The sequence below is a fragment of the Balaenoptera physalus genome (genome assembly GCF_965194825.1).
Source record: "Balaenoptera physalus genome assembly, chromosome: 8".
Lineage (NCBI taxonomy): Eukaryota > Metazoa > Chordata > Mammalia > Artiodactyla > Balaenopteridae > Balaenoptera > Balaenoptera physalus.
Window position 1 is genome coordinate 6,804,185 of NC_138887.1, and position 16,599 is coordinate 6,820,783.

At 37.7% G+C, this 16,599-nt stretch overlaps 1 protein-coding gene across 2 annotated transcripts in view; it reads left to right on the forward strand.

The window, feature by feature from the left end:
* The window catches only part of LOC309665343 (up-regulator of cell proliferation), a 102,764-nt gene that overhangs the window by 1,311 nt on the left and 84,854 nt on the right, over positions 1-16,599 (forward strand). Inside the window, exon 2 of one of the 2 annotated variants that reach the window (XM_082471543.1) lies at positions 9,880-10,002. The exons of the other annotated variant lie outside the window; for it this stretch is intronic. The gene's annotated coding sequence lies outside the window, so the exon portion shown is untranslated. The remainder of the gene's footprint in view (positions 1-9,879; positions 10,003-16,599) is intronic. 2 annotated transcript variants of the gene reach the window in all.

Sequence of the window (16,599 nt, forward strand, 5' to 3'; positions counted from 1 at the left end):
TTTTTAAAGATGAGTGTGACCTTTTTTTAAAAAATTTATTTATTTATATTTATTTTTGGCTGTGTTGGGTCTTCGTTTCTGTGCGAGGGCTTTCCCTAGTTGTGGCAAGCGGGGGCCACTCTTCATCGCGGTGCGTGGGCCTCTCACTATCGCGGCCTCTCTTGTTGTGGAGCACAGGCTCCAGACGCGCAGGCTCAGTAATTGTGGCTCACGGGCCTAGTTGCTCCGCGGCATGTGGGATCTTCCCAGACCAGGGCTCGAACCCGTGTCCCCTGCATTGGCAGGCAGATTCTCAACCAGTGCACCACCAGGGAAGCCCTATAGTTTTTTATGTTGAAGTAATTTTAGATGTACTGAAGTCTTGCAAATAAAAGATACTAAAGTTGACGAATTGGACTTCATAAAAATGTAAAACTTTTGTGCTTCAAACAGCACCATCAAGAAAGCAAAAAGAATGAGAGAAAATACTTGCAAATCATATATTTGATAAGGATTCAGTATCCAGAATATATAAACTCTTACAAGTCAATAAAAAAGATAAACTGATTAAAAACTAGGCAAAGGATTTGAGTAGAAATTTCTTCAAAGAAGATATAGAAATGGCCAATAAGCACATAAAACAAAAAAAGCTCAACATCCTTAGTCATTACAAAAATGCAAATCAAGGCCACAATTAGATACTACTTCATACTCTCTTGGCTATGATCAAAAGGACAGATAGTAACAAGTGTTGGTGAGGATGTGGAGAAGTTGAAACCCTCACACTTCACTGGTGGGAATATAAAATGGTGCAGCTACTTCGGAAAATAGTTTGGCAGTTCCTTAAAAAGGTAAACATAGAATTATATGACCTGGCCATTCCATTCTTAGGTATATACCCAAGGGAAATTAAAACATGTCCACATAGAAACTTGTATGCAAATATTTATAGCAGCATTTTTTATACTAGCCAAAGGGTCAAAATAACCCAAATGTTGAATGGATAAGCCAGATGTCATACAGCCACACAGTGGAATAATTTTGGCAATAAAAAGGAATGAAGTACTGATAATATGCTGTATCATGAATATATTTGATTTCTGGGGTTGCCATATCAAAGTACCAGAAACTGGGAGGCTTAACAGAAATTTATTGTCTCATAGTTTTGGAGGCTGGAAGTCTGAAATCAGGGTATTGGCAGGGTTGGCTGCTTCTGAGGGGTGTGAAGGAAAATCTTTTCCATGCCTGTCCTCTAGCTTCTGGTAGCCTCAGGCATTCTGTGGCTTGCAGATGGTGTTCTTCCTGTGTCTTGACCTTATCTTCCCTCTAAGTGTGTCTATCTCTGTGTCCAAATTTCCCCTCTTTATGAGGACTCAGTCATTGGATTAGGGCCCACCACAGCTAATGACCTCATCTTTACTTGACATCTGCAGAGATCCAAATTTCAAATAAAGGCACATTTCACAGGTACTGGGATTAGAACTTCAACATCTTTTGGGGGTACACAATTCAGCACATAACAATGGATGAACCTCGAAAACATTATGCTGAAAGAAAGAAGCCGGTTACAAAAAGCTTCCATTTCCATAGGATTCCATTTATATGAAAGGTCCAGAATAGGCAACTCTAGAGACAAAGTGTATTAGTAGTTGCCTAGGGCTGAGGGAGGGCAGGATTGCTAGTGGGTAAATTATACGTCTGTAAAGTTGTTTGAAATATAACAATGCTCAGAGTTCTTGTATACCCTTCATCCAGCTTTTAATGTTAGTATATTATATAACTGTAATATAATTATTTAATTGAGAAAATTAACATCTATACAATACTCTTTGCTAATTTACAGACTCCATTTAAATTTCATTAGTTATCCAAACATGGATACCAAGGGGGAAAGGGGGATGGGATGAATTGGGAGATTGGGGTCAATATACACTATTGATACTATGTATAAAATAGATAAATAATGAGAACCTACTGTATAGCACAGGGAACTCTACTCAGTGCTCTGTGGTGACCTAAATGGGAAGGAAATCCAAAAAAGAGGGGATACATGTATACGTATAGCTGATTCACTTTGCTATACAGTAGAAACTAACAACATTGTAAAGCAGCTATACTCCAATAAAAAATTTAAAAAATAAACAAAATAGTTCAATAAAAAATGGTTCTTAAAAAAAAATTATCCAAGCAATGTCTTTTTTTCTGGTTCAGGATCCGATTTAGTATCCCATGTTGCATTGGTTTATCCTGTCGCCTTAGTCTCCTGGAATCTTAGACAATTTTTAGTCTTTCTTTGTCTTTGATAATCTTGACACTTGAAGAGTATGGGAAAATTATTTTGTAAGATGTCCCTCAATTTGGGTTTTCTGATTGATGAGGTTAAGGTTATGCATTTTTGGTAAGACATTTACAGAAGTGATGTTGTGCCCTTCTTGGTGCATCACATTAGAGGTACATGAAATTGGTAAGTCATTACTGGTTAAGTCTGATCATTCTGTTAAGTTGTTATTTATCAGATTTCTCCACTGTAAAGTTAAAAAATTTTCTTTTTAAATTAATAAGTAGCTTGTGGGGAGGAACTTTAAGACTTTACATTTACCTTATTTTTAAAATAAGAGTTTCATCCAGTAATTTTAGATTTCATTCTTGCTCACAGCAATTATTACTGTGGTATTTACCAAATGGTAATTTTCTATTTCCTGTTTTCTTTCTACCTTTGTTAAATGGAATTCTACTCTAAAGAAGAGCTGTCCTTTCCCCTCCATTTGTTTACAGACAGTCCCTGACTTACAGTGGTTCGACGTATAATTTTTTGATTTTACGACAGTGCGAAAGCAATAGAAGTTGCGTAGAAACTGTACATCGAATTTTGAATTTTGATCTTTTCCTGAGCTAGTGATATGTAGTATGATACTGTCTTGTGATGCTGGGCAGTGGCAGTGAACCAGTCAGTCACACAATCAGGGAGGTAAACAACCAATACACTTAGAACCATTCCGTACCCTTACAACCATTCTAGATTTTTACTTTCAGCATAGTATTCAATAAAATACATGAGATATTCAGTAGTTTATTATAATGTAGGTTTTGTGTTAGATGACTTTGCTCAACTTTAGGCTAACGTAAGTGTTCTGAGCACATTTAAGATAGGCTTGGCTAAGCTATGATGTTCCGTAAGTTAGGTGTATTAAATGCATTTTCAACTTATGATGGGTTTATCAGGACATAACCCCATCATATTTTGAAGATCTGTATTTATTTATTCAATTATTTTGTTTATAATAGTATGGACTCATGGATGTTTATTCTATCAGTTTTAATCCATTAGTGTCATTTATTATGCTGCTCAAATTGTCCCAAATTTGGCCATTGAGAGCTTGTAGGGAGCCTCTAAGATGGCCTCCAACAATACCTACCTCCTAGTATTCAGGCCCTTTTTTAATCTTCTCTCCTTGAGTGTGGGCTGGATATAGTGACATTTCTAATGAATCGAAAAGGTGATGGGATGTCACTGCTGAGATTAGGGTTAAGTAAAAGACTGACTTCTTTCTTGAGCAGACACTCTTGCTTTCTCATTCTCTTGTTCCCTTGCTTCTTCACTTCCTCACTGTGATGGAAACCAGCTGCCGTATTGTGAGCTGCCCTGTGGAGAGGCCCCTGTGCCAAGGAACTGAGAGAGGCCTCCTATCAATAGCTAGTGAAAAACAGGCCCTCAGCCCAACACCCCACAAGAAACTGAGTCCTGCCAACACCATAGTAATGAGCTTGGAAATTCATCCTTCCCTATTTAAGCCTTGGGATGATCCTGGCTGACAGCTTGACTGCAACCCCATGAAAAACCTTGAGCCAAGGGAATCTGTATTAGTTTGCTAGGACTGCCATATATACCACAGGCTGGGTGCCTTAAACAGCAGAAATTTATTTTCTCACAGATCTGGAGGTCAGAAGTCCAAGATCAAGGTTCTGGCTGACTTGGTTTCTGGTGAGGGCTCTCTTCCTGGTGTGTAGATGGCCTCCTTCTCACTATATATTTACATGGTCTTTCTTTGGTGCGTGTACATAAGGAGTGGGGCTGCGTGAGGAGAAGACTAGTTCTCTGGTGTGCCTTATAAGGACACTAGCCCTATTGGATCAAAGCCCAATGTTATGACCTCATTTAACCTTAATTACTTCCTTAGAGGCCCCATCTCCAAATACAGCCATACTCGGGGGTAGGGCTTCAAAATATGAATTTGGGGGGGAAATAAACAAGGACCAGGAAAGAGACAACTTAGCAAGACAGAAAACTTACAGACAATAACTGCTTTACTGCAGCCAAACACCATGGAACAAAATGGGCCCTCATCCCCCTCAGCAAAGGTTAAGTGGGGACTTCCATGATTGTCTTGCTGGGATGATTTCAGAAAAGAACAAGAGAAGCTGGGATTGTCATGGCCACCCAATGATAAAGAGACCTTTCCTTCCTCATAGTGTTCATGAAAGTCATGTAGGGAGCAGTTACAAGGCATTCTTCCCTCTTCCCCCCACCCCCCCCATGCCTCGTATTAGGGTTCTCCTGAGAAACTAGAGGGAGGTGGGAAGAGGAGATGAACCAGGAACACTAAGGGCAAGAGAAGATTGATATCAGCTCAAGCATTTGGGCTTGAGCTTTTGTTCAGGCTCTCAATAGATAGGATGATACCCACCCACTTTGGGAAGGACCATCAGCTTTACTCAGTCCACCAATTCAAATGCTAACCTCTTCTGGAATACTCTCACAGCACATCCAGAAATAATCTTTAGCTATCAAGACTTTCTATAGCCCAATCAAATTGACATATAAAATTAATCATCATACCCTCCCAGCCAGGGTGATGGAATTTCACCCCCACTTGGCAGAATTGAGGTGGGGTCTTCCTTTCTGTGCTGATGTGATGTCAGAGGAGCCTGTAAAACAAGATTTAAATAGGATCTGAGTCTCATAATGCAGTAATCAAAATGTCCAGGGTACAACTGAAAATCACTCATTATACCAAGAACCAAGACTATCTTAACTTGAGAAAGACAAGATAATCATCAGACACCAAAGCAGAAATGACACAGAGATGGGAATTTTCTGACAAAGGTTTTAAAGCAGGCATGATAAAAATACGTTAATTAAAAAATTCTGAAAATGCTTAAAACAAAAAACTAGAAAGTCTCAGCAAAGAAATACAAAATATAAAGAGGAACCAAATGGAAATTTTAAAAGTGAATAATACAATAAAGGAAATAGTAAACTCACTAGATGGACTCAACAGCAGGGTGGAACTGATAGGGAAAGGATTGGTGAAAATAAAGATAAAACAATAGAAATTAACCAACAGAGAAAAATAGATTGGAAAAAAAAAAAGTGAATAGAGCCTCAGGGACCTGTGGCAGTATAACAAATGATCTAATATTTATCTCATCTGCAACCCAGAGGGAGAGGAGAAAGAGGGTGGGGTTGAAAACATATTTAAATAAATAATGACTGAAAAAAAAATTTGTCAAAAGACATAAAGCTACAGATTCAAGAAGCTGAGCTAACCCAAAATAGGATACACCCCCAAAAATATCATGCCAAGATACATCATAGTCAAAATTCTGAAAGCTAAAGACAAAAAATCTTGAAAGCAGAAAGAAAAAAATAATACTTTACCTATAAGTAAAAAACAATTTGAATTACAGCAAGTTTCTTATCAGAAACCAAAGAGGCCAGAAGGAAGGGGCATCACATTTCCAAATGCTGAAAACAACTGTAACTAAGAATTCTATATGCAGTGAAAATATTCTTCAGCAATAAAGTGGATAGATATCAAGACATTCTCAGATGAAGGAAAACTAGAAGGGTTTGTCACCAATAGATCCACCCTATTTTTTTAAAAAAGGGCTGAAGGAGGTTCTTGAACTGGAAAGGAAATGATAAAAGAAGAATTCTTGAAACATCAGGAAAGGAGATAGAACAATAGAAAGAGTAAAAATATTAGTTAATACAATGGAATTTTTTCTCTTCTTAAGTTTTCTAAATTATATTTGGTGATTGAAACAAAAATTGTAACATTGTCTATGGATCTCAAAGCATGTAGGGGAAATATTTAGGACAATTGTATTATAAATGACAGAGGGTAAAGGAACTGAAAGGATTGAAAGGTTTTTACACTTCACTCAAACTGGTGAAATCTTGACACCAGAGGACTGTGAAAAGTTATGTGTGCATAATATAACACAACAACTAAATGTCTATACAAAGAGATACATTCAAAAGCACTACTGATAAAACAAAATGGAATTCTAAAAGAAAAAAAAAAGGTACAAGTAACCCAAAGGAAGGCAGAAAAAGAAAACAGAGGAAAGAAACAAAACAAAATGAAACAAAAAACCCCACTGAAGTCCTAGCATATCAATAATTACATTACATGTAAATGTCTGAATATACCAACTAAAAGAGAAGGAGAGAGTAGATAAAAAACAAGACCCTACGATATGCTCCCCACAAGAAACTCAGTTCAAAATTAATGGTATAGGTAGGTTGAAAGTAAGAAGATGGCAAAAGATATGCAATGCAAACATTAATCAGAAAAAAGCTGTAGTGGCTACATTAATGTCAGATAAAGTAGACTCTAGAGCAAAGAAAATTACTAGGGTCAGAGAGGGGCATTTCATAATACTAAAAGGGTCAGGCTATCAGGAAGACATGGCAATCCTAAATTTGTATGTACCAAACAACAGAGCTGCAAAATACTTAAAGCAAAAACGGAGAGAACTGAGAGGAGAAATTGACAAACTCATGATTATAGTTGGAGACTTCAATGCCCCTCTTTCAATAATTGACTGAACTACATGGAAAATCAGCAAGGTTATATAATAACTCAACAGTACCATAAATTAACAGGATGCAGCACGCACACACACACACCACTTCACCCAACAACAGCAGAATACACATTCTTTTCAAGTTCCCGTGGAGTTTACCAAGATAGACCACTTACCACGATAGGGCCATAAAACAAACTTCATATTTAAAATAATTGAAAGCATACTGTGTGTGTTCTCACCACAAATGAACCAAGCTAAAAATCAGTAACAGAACGATAACAGGAAAATCTCCAAACAGTTGGAAATAAGTTGCTAAATAATCTTTGAGTCAAAGAGGAAGTCTCAAGGGAAATAAAAACAACCCATTGAACTAAATGAAAATGAAATTAAAACATACCAAGATGAGTGGGCTATAACTAAAGTAGTGCTAGAGAAAAATTTATAGCACCAAATTCTTACATTAGAAAAAAGGGAAAGTCTCAAGAAAATCATGTAAGCTCTCACTTTAGGATCCTATAAAAAGAAGAGCAGGGTAAACCCAGAGGTGCAGAAGTAGGGAAATAATGAAACTGAAAATAGAAAAACAATAGAGAAAGTAAACAAAAGATGGTTCTTTGAAAGGATCAATAATATTGCCAAATGACGCAAATTAGCAATATCAGAAATGAAGTGGGATACCACTACAAATCTTGTAGATCTCAAAGGAGTAATAAGGAAATATAAATAATTTTACATACATAACTTCAACAACTAAAGTGAAATGGACTAATTCCTCAAAAATCATCCAATATGGAATACAAATTTTTTATAGTTCTCTAAATATTAAAGAAATTGAGTTTTTCATTTAAAACCTCCCAAGAAGGGACTTCCCTGGCGGTCCAGTGGTTAAGACTCCATGCTTCCAGTGCAAGGGGCGTGTATTCAATCCCTGGTCAGGGAACTAAGACCCCACATGCCATGCAGTGTGGCCAAATAAATAAATAAATAAAATAGAAATAAAACATAAAAACTCCAAAGAAAGAATCAGATGTTTTCAGCAGAGAATTCTACCAAACATTAAAAGAAGAAGCAATTCTACACATTATCTACCAGAAAGCAGAAAAGGAGAAATTCCCCAACTCATTTTGTGAGGCCAGTATTATCCTGATACCAAAACCATACAAAGACCATTCAAGAAAGGAAAACTGCAGATTAATATCTCTCATGAATACAGATGCAAAAGTCCTCAATGAAACATTAATTAGTGGAATTCAGCAATATATAAAAAGAGCTTTGGGATTCTGGGAAGATAGAGTAGGAACTGCCAGGAACCTTGTCTTCTTTCCTGGTCAATTATACTGGCAGAATCTGCTTGATATAGCTATGTTGGAACTCTGGAGTCTATTCAGACTTGCAACTTCAAGGAGAAGGCTTGAACGGGAAATTGCAGTTAATTTTGGTCAATTTCAGCAATTGCTACCCATCCCCCACCCTCAGCTCTGAGACAGTCAGTTGTGCATTTGTACCGGGAGCACCTTACTTGCAGCTTGCTGATCCAAAGTGGGCAATAAGGACCGTGTCCTCCAAATATCAGGGACCTGTTTTCTGATTGTTGATTGCTGCTTCTGATAATGGAAGTACAGACATAGAAGTGGGCAGTCATTGCTGCACCACCCCTCCCATTGTTGCAAGCCCCAATCCCTACAGCTGAAACAACTTCTAGGAGATTTAAAGAGCTGGCACTTTTCTCTCCAGCTTTATTTATCTTTTTTCCTCATTTTGGGAGCCAGACATTTAAGGACTAGGACATTCAAAAGCAACCACATGTACAGATCACCATACATGTCTAAGGAAAAACACAGACTCAGACCTGATAAGACCTTAAGTTTATACCTCAGGCTGATCCCTGGGAAAGAGAGCATAAAACAATAAAAATACCAATGAAGTAAACAAAAATGAAAGGAAACCCTTGAGAAATGGAACAATCTGATTCCCAGATTTACTACATTGTTAGATTCAAATATTAAATTTCCAGGGAAAAAAATTATAAGATGTGCAAAGAAACAGGAAAAAATTTGTTTCCATGCAAAGAAAAAAAACATCAACAGAAACTGGTGAGAAAGGCCATATGGCAGACCGAGTAGAAAAAGAATTTAAAAAAACCTGTCTTAAAGATGCTCAAAAAACTAAAGGAAGACACGGAGAAAGTCAAGATAATGATGTATGAACAAAATGGAACTATGAATAAAGAGAAAATATAAGAACACACCAAAAAGAGATTCTGGAGCTGAAAAGTACAATAACTTGAATGAAAAACTCACTAGATCCCAGTCAAAGGCAGATTTGAGTAGGAGAAGAAAGAATCAGTGAACAAGAAGATAAAACAATTGAAATTGTCAGGTCTGCAGAACAGAAAGAATAAAGATTGAAGGAAAGTGAACAAAGCCCAAGGAACCTGTGGAACATCTTCAAGAGTATCAACATGCATTGTGGGAGTCCCAGGAGAAGAGAGAGACAGACAGGAGCAAAGGGATTATTTGAGGAAATAATGCCTAAAAACTTCCCAAATTTGAAGAAAGACATGAACATAAACACTCAAGAACCTTAATGAACTCCTAATAAGATGAATTCAAAGAAGGTCACACTGAGACACAGAAACTGTTGAAAGCAAAAGAAAATCTTGAAAGCAGCAAAAGAAAAGTGATTCATCACATAAAAGTGATCTTCAGTATGCTTATCAGCAGATTTCTCACTTGAAACTTTGGAGGCCAGAGGTCAGTGGGCTGGTATATTCAAAGTGCCAAAAGAAAAACACTGAAAAGTGTCAATCAAGAATCCTAAATCTGCCCCAAACTGTCCTTAGAGGGGAGGGGGAAATTAAACCAAAAGCTGGCACAAGGAATAAATAATAAAGATTAGAGCAGAGATGATGAATGAAATATAAATTAGAAAAATGATAGAGAAAATGAATGAAAACAAAACTTTTTTTTTTTTAAAAAGGAGGACTCTGGGAAGATGGTGGAGTCAGAAATGATGAATGAAATATAAATTAGAAAAATGATAGAGAAAATGAATGAAAACAAAACTTTTTTTTTTTTTAAAAAGGAGGCCTCTGGGAAGATGGTGGAGCCAGAAAACCAGGAATCTGTCTACCCAACTAGGCAAAAATTGCACCAGCAGAATCATCTGATGTAACTGTTTTGGAGCTCTGGAGTCTGTTGAACACAGGTAACTTTTAGGGGAACCCTTGGATGGTAAATTTCTGTCAATAATCAGCACTTGACACAGTAGCAGCAACCAATTCCCAACATACAATCACACGGAAGGCAGTTGTGACTGTGTTCCTGGAGCAACTTGCACCCAGCTTGTGAGAGTCAGGGTGGGCAACAAGTACCCTTTCCTTCAAATATCAGGGATCTGTTATATGATTGTTGATTGCTGCTTCTGATCACAGAGGTGCAGACAAATAGAGCTAGAGGGGAGCCATTGTTGTTGCACCTCCTCCCATTATTGCAAGCCCCTACCCCATCTGGCTCAAGTGTCTTTCAGGATATTTAAAGGGCCAGCACTCTTCACCCCCCTTCATTTTTTGCTTTTCCTGTTTTGGGAGACAGACATTAAAGACTAGACTATTAAAAAACAACTGCATATATGGGTAAAATTAGAAACTGATTATGCATGCCTAAGAAGAGTCTCAGAAAAGACATAAGCCCTTAATTTTACACCTTAGGCTGATTCTCAGGACAGAGACAGCCTATGGCAATCAAAAACAAAAACAACAGCAAACCCTGGAGAAGGGGGAAAGAATCTGATTTCCAGAGCTACCACATTATTAGATTCAAATGTCCAGTATTCAACAAAAACATTACAAGGCATACAAAAAAACAGGAAAGTGTGGCCCATTCAAACGAAAAAATATATCAACAAAATCTGTCCCTGAAAAGAGTTTATGGAAGGAGAGGAGGCAAGATGGCAGAGTAGAAGGACTTGAGCTCACCCCTTCTTATGGAAACACCAGAATCACAACTAACTGCTGAAAAACCACTGACCAAAAAAAAAAAAAAAAAAGCTGGAACCTACCAAAACAGATACCCTAAATCCAAAGGCAAAGAAGAAGCGACAAAGAGATGGTAAGACAGGTGCAATCACCATAAAATCAAATCCCATACACACTGGGTGGGAAACCCACAAAATGGAAAATAGTTATACCACAGCAGTTCTCCTACAGGAGTGAAAGTTCAGGGCATCTTGTCGGGCTCCTCAGCTTGGGGGCCTGGGAATGGGAGGAAGAGCCCCCTGAGAATCTGGCTTTGAAAGCCACTGGGGTTTGACCACAGGACTCTCACAGGACTGAGGGAAAGAGAAACTCCACTCTTGGAGGGTGCACACAGGGTCTCATGTGCATCAGGACCCAGGGAAAAAAGCAGTGACCTCATAAGAGACTGGGCCAGACTTAGCTGCTATTGTTGGAGGGTACCCTGCAGAGGTAGGAGGCAACTGTGACTCACTGTGGGGAAAGGGACACTGGTGGCGGTGGCTCTGGCGAGTGCTCATTGGTGTGGGCCCTCTAGGAGGGTGCCATTTTCTCACCAAGACCTGGCCCCACCCAACAACCTGAAGGCTCCAGTGCTGCGACACCTCAGGCCAAACAAACAACAGGGCTGAAACATAGCCCCATGCATCAGCAGACAGGCTGCTTAAAGTCTTCCTTAATAAACAGTCACCCGATAATGCACACACACTCAGACATGACCCTGCCCACCAGAGGGACCAGACCTAGCTCCACCCACCACTGGGCAGGTACCAGTCCCTCCCACCAGACAGCCTCAGGTGGCAGACAGCAGAGGCAAGAGAACTACAACCCTACAGCCTGTGGAATGGAAACTGCAATCAGAGATAGTTAGAAAAAATGAGATGGCAGAGGAATATGTCCCAGATAAAGGAACAAGATAAAAACCCAGAAGAACAACTAAGCAAAGTGGAGATAGGCAACTTACCTGAAAAAGAATTCAGAGTAATGGTAGTAAATATGATCCAAGATCTCAGAAAAAGAATGAAGGCACAGATAGAGAAGACACAAGAAATGTTTAACAAAGACCTAGAAGAACTAAAGAACACACAAACAGAGATGAATGATACAATAACTGAAATGAAAAATACACTAGAAGGAATCAGTAGCAGAATAACTGAGGCAGAAGAATGGATAAGTGACCTGGAAGGCAGCATGGTGGAAATCACTGCCGCAGAACAGAATAAAGAGTAAAGAATGAAAAGAAATGAGAACAGTCTAAGAGACCTCTGGGAAAACATGAAATGCACCAACATTTGCATTATAGGGGTCCCAGAAGGAGAAGAGAGAGAGAAAGGGCCTGAGAAAATATTTGAACAGATAATAGCTGAAAACTTCCCTAACATGGGAAAGGAAACAGTCACCCAAGTCCAGGAAGTGCAGAGAGTCCCAGCCAGAATAAACCCAAGGAGGAACACACTGAGACAGATAGTAATCAAACTGACAAAAATTAAAGACAAAGAAAAAATATTAAAAGCAACAAGAGAAAATCAACAAACAATATACAAGGGTTATATATAAACCATAAGGTTATCAGGTGATTTCTCAGCAGAAACTCTGCAGGCCAGAAGGGAGTGGCACAATATACTTAAACTGATGAAAGGGAAGAACCTACAACCAAGAATACTCTACCCAGCAGGGCTGTCATTCAGATTCAACATAGAAATCAAAAGCTTTACAGACAAGCAAGAGCTAAGAGAATTCAGCACCATCATCCAGCTTTGCACCAAGTGCTAAAGGAACTTCTCTAGGTGGAAAAGAAAAGGCCACAACTAGAAACAAGAAAATTATGAATGAAAAGCTCACTGGTAAAGGCAAACATACAGTAAAGGTAGGAAATCATCTGCACACAAATATGACATCAAAATCAGCAATTGTGAGAAGAAGAGAGCACAAATGCAGGATATCGGAAATGCATTTGAAATGAAAAGACTAGCAACTTAAAACAATCTATATTGTTGTTTATATACAGACGTCTATATCAAAACCTCATGGGAACAGCAAACTGAAAATCTACAATAGATACGCACACAAAAAAGAAGAAACAATCCAAACACAACACTAAAGTTAGTCATCGAATCACAAGAGAAGAGAATGAAAGAGGAAGGGAAGAAAAAACACAAAAACAAATCCAAAACAATTAACAAAATGGCAATAAGAACATACATATTGATAATTACCTTAAACGTAAATGGATTAAATGCTCCAACCAAAAGACATAGACTGGCTGAATGGATACAAAACAAGACCCGTATATATGCTGTTTACAAGAGACCCACTTTAGATCAAGGAACACATACAGACTGAAAGTAAGGGGATGGAAAAATGTATTCCATGCCAATGGAAATCTAAAGAAAGCTGGAGTAGCAATACTCATATTAGACAAAATAGACTTTAAAATAATGACTGTTACAAGAGACAAAAAGGACACTACATAATGATCAAGAGATTAATCCAAGAAGAAGATATAACAATTGTAGATATATATGCATCCAACATAGGAGCACCGCAATTTATAAGGCAAATACTAACAACCATAAAAGGAGAAATCAGCAGTAACACAAAAACAGTGGAGGACTCTAACACCCTATTTTCATCAATGGACAGATGATCCAGACAGAAAATCAATAAGGAAACACAGGCCTTAAATGACACATTACACCAGCTGGACTAAATTGATATTTATAGAGCATTCCATCCAAAAGCAGCAGAATACACATTCTTCTCAAGTGCACATGGAATATTCTCCAGGATTGATCACATGCTGGGCCACAAAGCGAGCCTCGGTAAATTTTACTGATTATTCACCCAGGGATTTTTGCAGAAAGTAATGCCTGTAGCTGGTGATTTTTATTTTGGCTGACCAAAAATTAATTCTGTTATTTCACTAACACTTTGTGGGTTGTTACCTTCAATAGAGACACTTGACATACCTGTAAAATCTTCTAATTTTCATGAAACGTTGTTTTAAGTTCACTCTTCTGTAGAAGCAAAGGCGCATTCTCCAGCACCCTGAGTTTCATTTTCACTTTTTGTATCAGAATCAGTCACTAATTTTTAAAATCTTTTTATTGGTCTAATATTTACATCATCTGAATCGGAACTGTATTCTGAAAAACTATCATCTTCTGAGACACTAGTACATATGTCAGTCAGACAATCAGAGAAAGTATCTGCATAAAATTGACTGAAAAATTCTTCTTCACTCAAAATTTTGCGATGCGTCTTTTTGGAAGATTTTACGTATATAATATATACAAGGTTGGAACAAAAACCTAATGGAGCAAAATGTGAATGATAATGACAATCGTAAGTTGTATAAAGAACCCTTGATCAATTTATGCTCTAACAAATTGCACAGTGATGTTAATTGTAGCACTCTTGAAGAACGTATTGATACGTCTCTGGTCAATAACGTTCGGGTAACAAAAGATGTATTAATACGTCTCCGGTCAATAATGTGTTAATAAAATTGAAATCATAACAATCATCTTTTCTGACCACAGTTCTGTGAGATTAGAAATCAACTACAAGAAAGAAAAAAACTGTACAAAACACAAACACGTGGACGTTTAACAATAAGCTTCTAAGCAACCAATGGATCACTGAAGAAATCAAAGAGGAAATCATAAAACACCTAGAGACAAATGAAAATGAAATCACGACAATCCAAAACCTATGGGACACAGCAAAAGCAGTTCTAAGAGGGAAGTTTATAGCAATACAGACTTACCTCAGGAAACAAGGAAAATCTCAAATAAACAACCTAACCTTACACCTATAGCAACTAGAGAAAGAAGAACAAAACCCAAAGTTAGTAGAAAGAAACAAATCATGAAGATCAAAGCAGAAATAGATGAAATAGAGATGAAGAAAATAATAAAAAGATGAATGAAACTAAAAACTGGTTCTTTGAAAAGATAAATAAAATTGATAAACCTTTAGCCAGACTCATCAAGAAGAAGAGGGAGAGGGCTCAAATCAATAAAATTAGAAATGAAAAAGGGGACGTTACAATGGACACCACAGAAATACAAAGGACCATAAGAGACTAGTACAAGCAACTATATGCCAATAAAATGGACAACCTAGAAGAAATGGACAGATTCTTAGAAAGGTACAACCTCCCCAAAATGAACCAGGAAGAAACAAAATATGAACAGACAAATCACAAGTATTGTAATTGAAACTGTGATTTAAAAACTCCCAAAAAACAAAAGTCCAGGACCAGATGGCTTCACAGGCAAATCTATCAAACATTTAGAGAAGAGCTAACACCTATCATTCTCAGACTCTTCCTAAAAATTGCAGAGGGAGAAACACTCCCCAACTCATTCCACGAGGCCACCATCATCCTGATACCAAAACCAGTAAAAGATATCACACAAAAAAATTACAGGCCAGTATCACTGATGAACATAGACACAGAAAGCCTCAACAAAATACTAGCAAACCGAATCCAACAACACATTAAAAGGATCATACACCGTGATCAAGTGGGATGTATCCCAGGGATGCAAGGATTCTTCAATATATGCAAATCAATCAATGTGATACACCATCTTAATAAACTGAAGAATAAAAACCATATAACCATCTCAATAGATGCAGAAAAAGCTTTTGAGAAAATTAAACATCAATTTATGATAAAAACTCCAGAAAGTGGGCATAGAGGGAACCTCCCTCAACATAATGAAGGCAATATATGACAAACCCACAGCAAACATTATTCTTAATGGTGAAAACCTGAAAGCATTTCCTCTAATACCAGGAACAAGACAAGGGTACCCACTCTCACCACTGTTATTCAACATAGTTTTGGAAGTCCTAGCCATGGCAATCAGAGAAGAAAAAGAAATAAAAGGAATCCAATTGGGGAAAGAAGAAGGAAAACTCACAGTTTGCAGATGACATGATACTATACATAGAAAATCCTAAAGATGCCACTAGAAAACTACTAGAGCTAATCAATGAATTTAGTAAAGTTGCAGGATACAAAATTAATACACAGATATCTCTTGCATTCCTGTACAATAACAGTGGAAGATTAGAAAGAGAAATTAAGGAAACAATCCCATTTACCACTGCTACAAAAAGAATAAAATAGCTAGGAATAAACCTACCTAAGGAGGCAAAAGACCTGTATGCAGAAAACTGTAAATACTGGTGAAAGAAATCAAAGTCAACACAAAGAGATGGAGAGATATACCATGTTCTGGGATTGGAAGAATCAATATTGTCAAAATGACTGTAGTACTCAAAGCAATCTACAGAGACAATGCAATTCCTATCAAATTACCAATGGCATTTTTTACAGAACTAGAACAAAAAATTTTACAATTTGTGTGGAAACACAAAAGACCTTGAACAGCAAAAGCAATCTTGAGAAAACAGAAAACAAAAAATAAAAAACAGCTGGAGGAATCAGGCTCCCTGACTTCAGACTATACTGCAGGGCTACAGTAATCAAGACAGTATGGTACTGGCACAAAAATAGAAATACAGATCAATGGAACAGGATAGAAAGCCCAGAGATAAACCCACACACCTATGGTCACGTAATCTATGACAAAGGATGCCAGAATATACAATGGAGCAAAGACAGCCTCTTCAATAAGTGGTGCTGGGGAAACTTGACAGCTACATAGCCAAAGCAATCTTGAGAAAAAAACGGAGCTGGAGGAATCAGGCTCCTTGACTTCAGACCATACTACAAAGCTATTGTAATCAAGCCAGTATGGCACTGGCACAAAAAC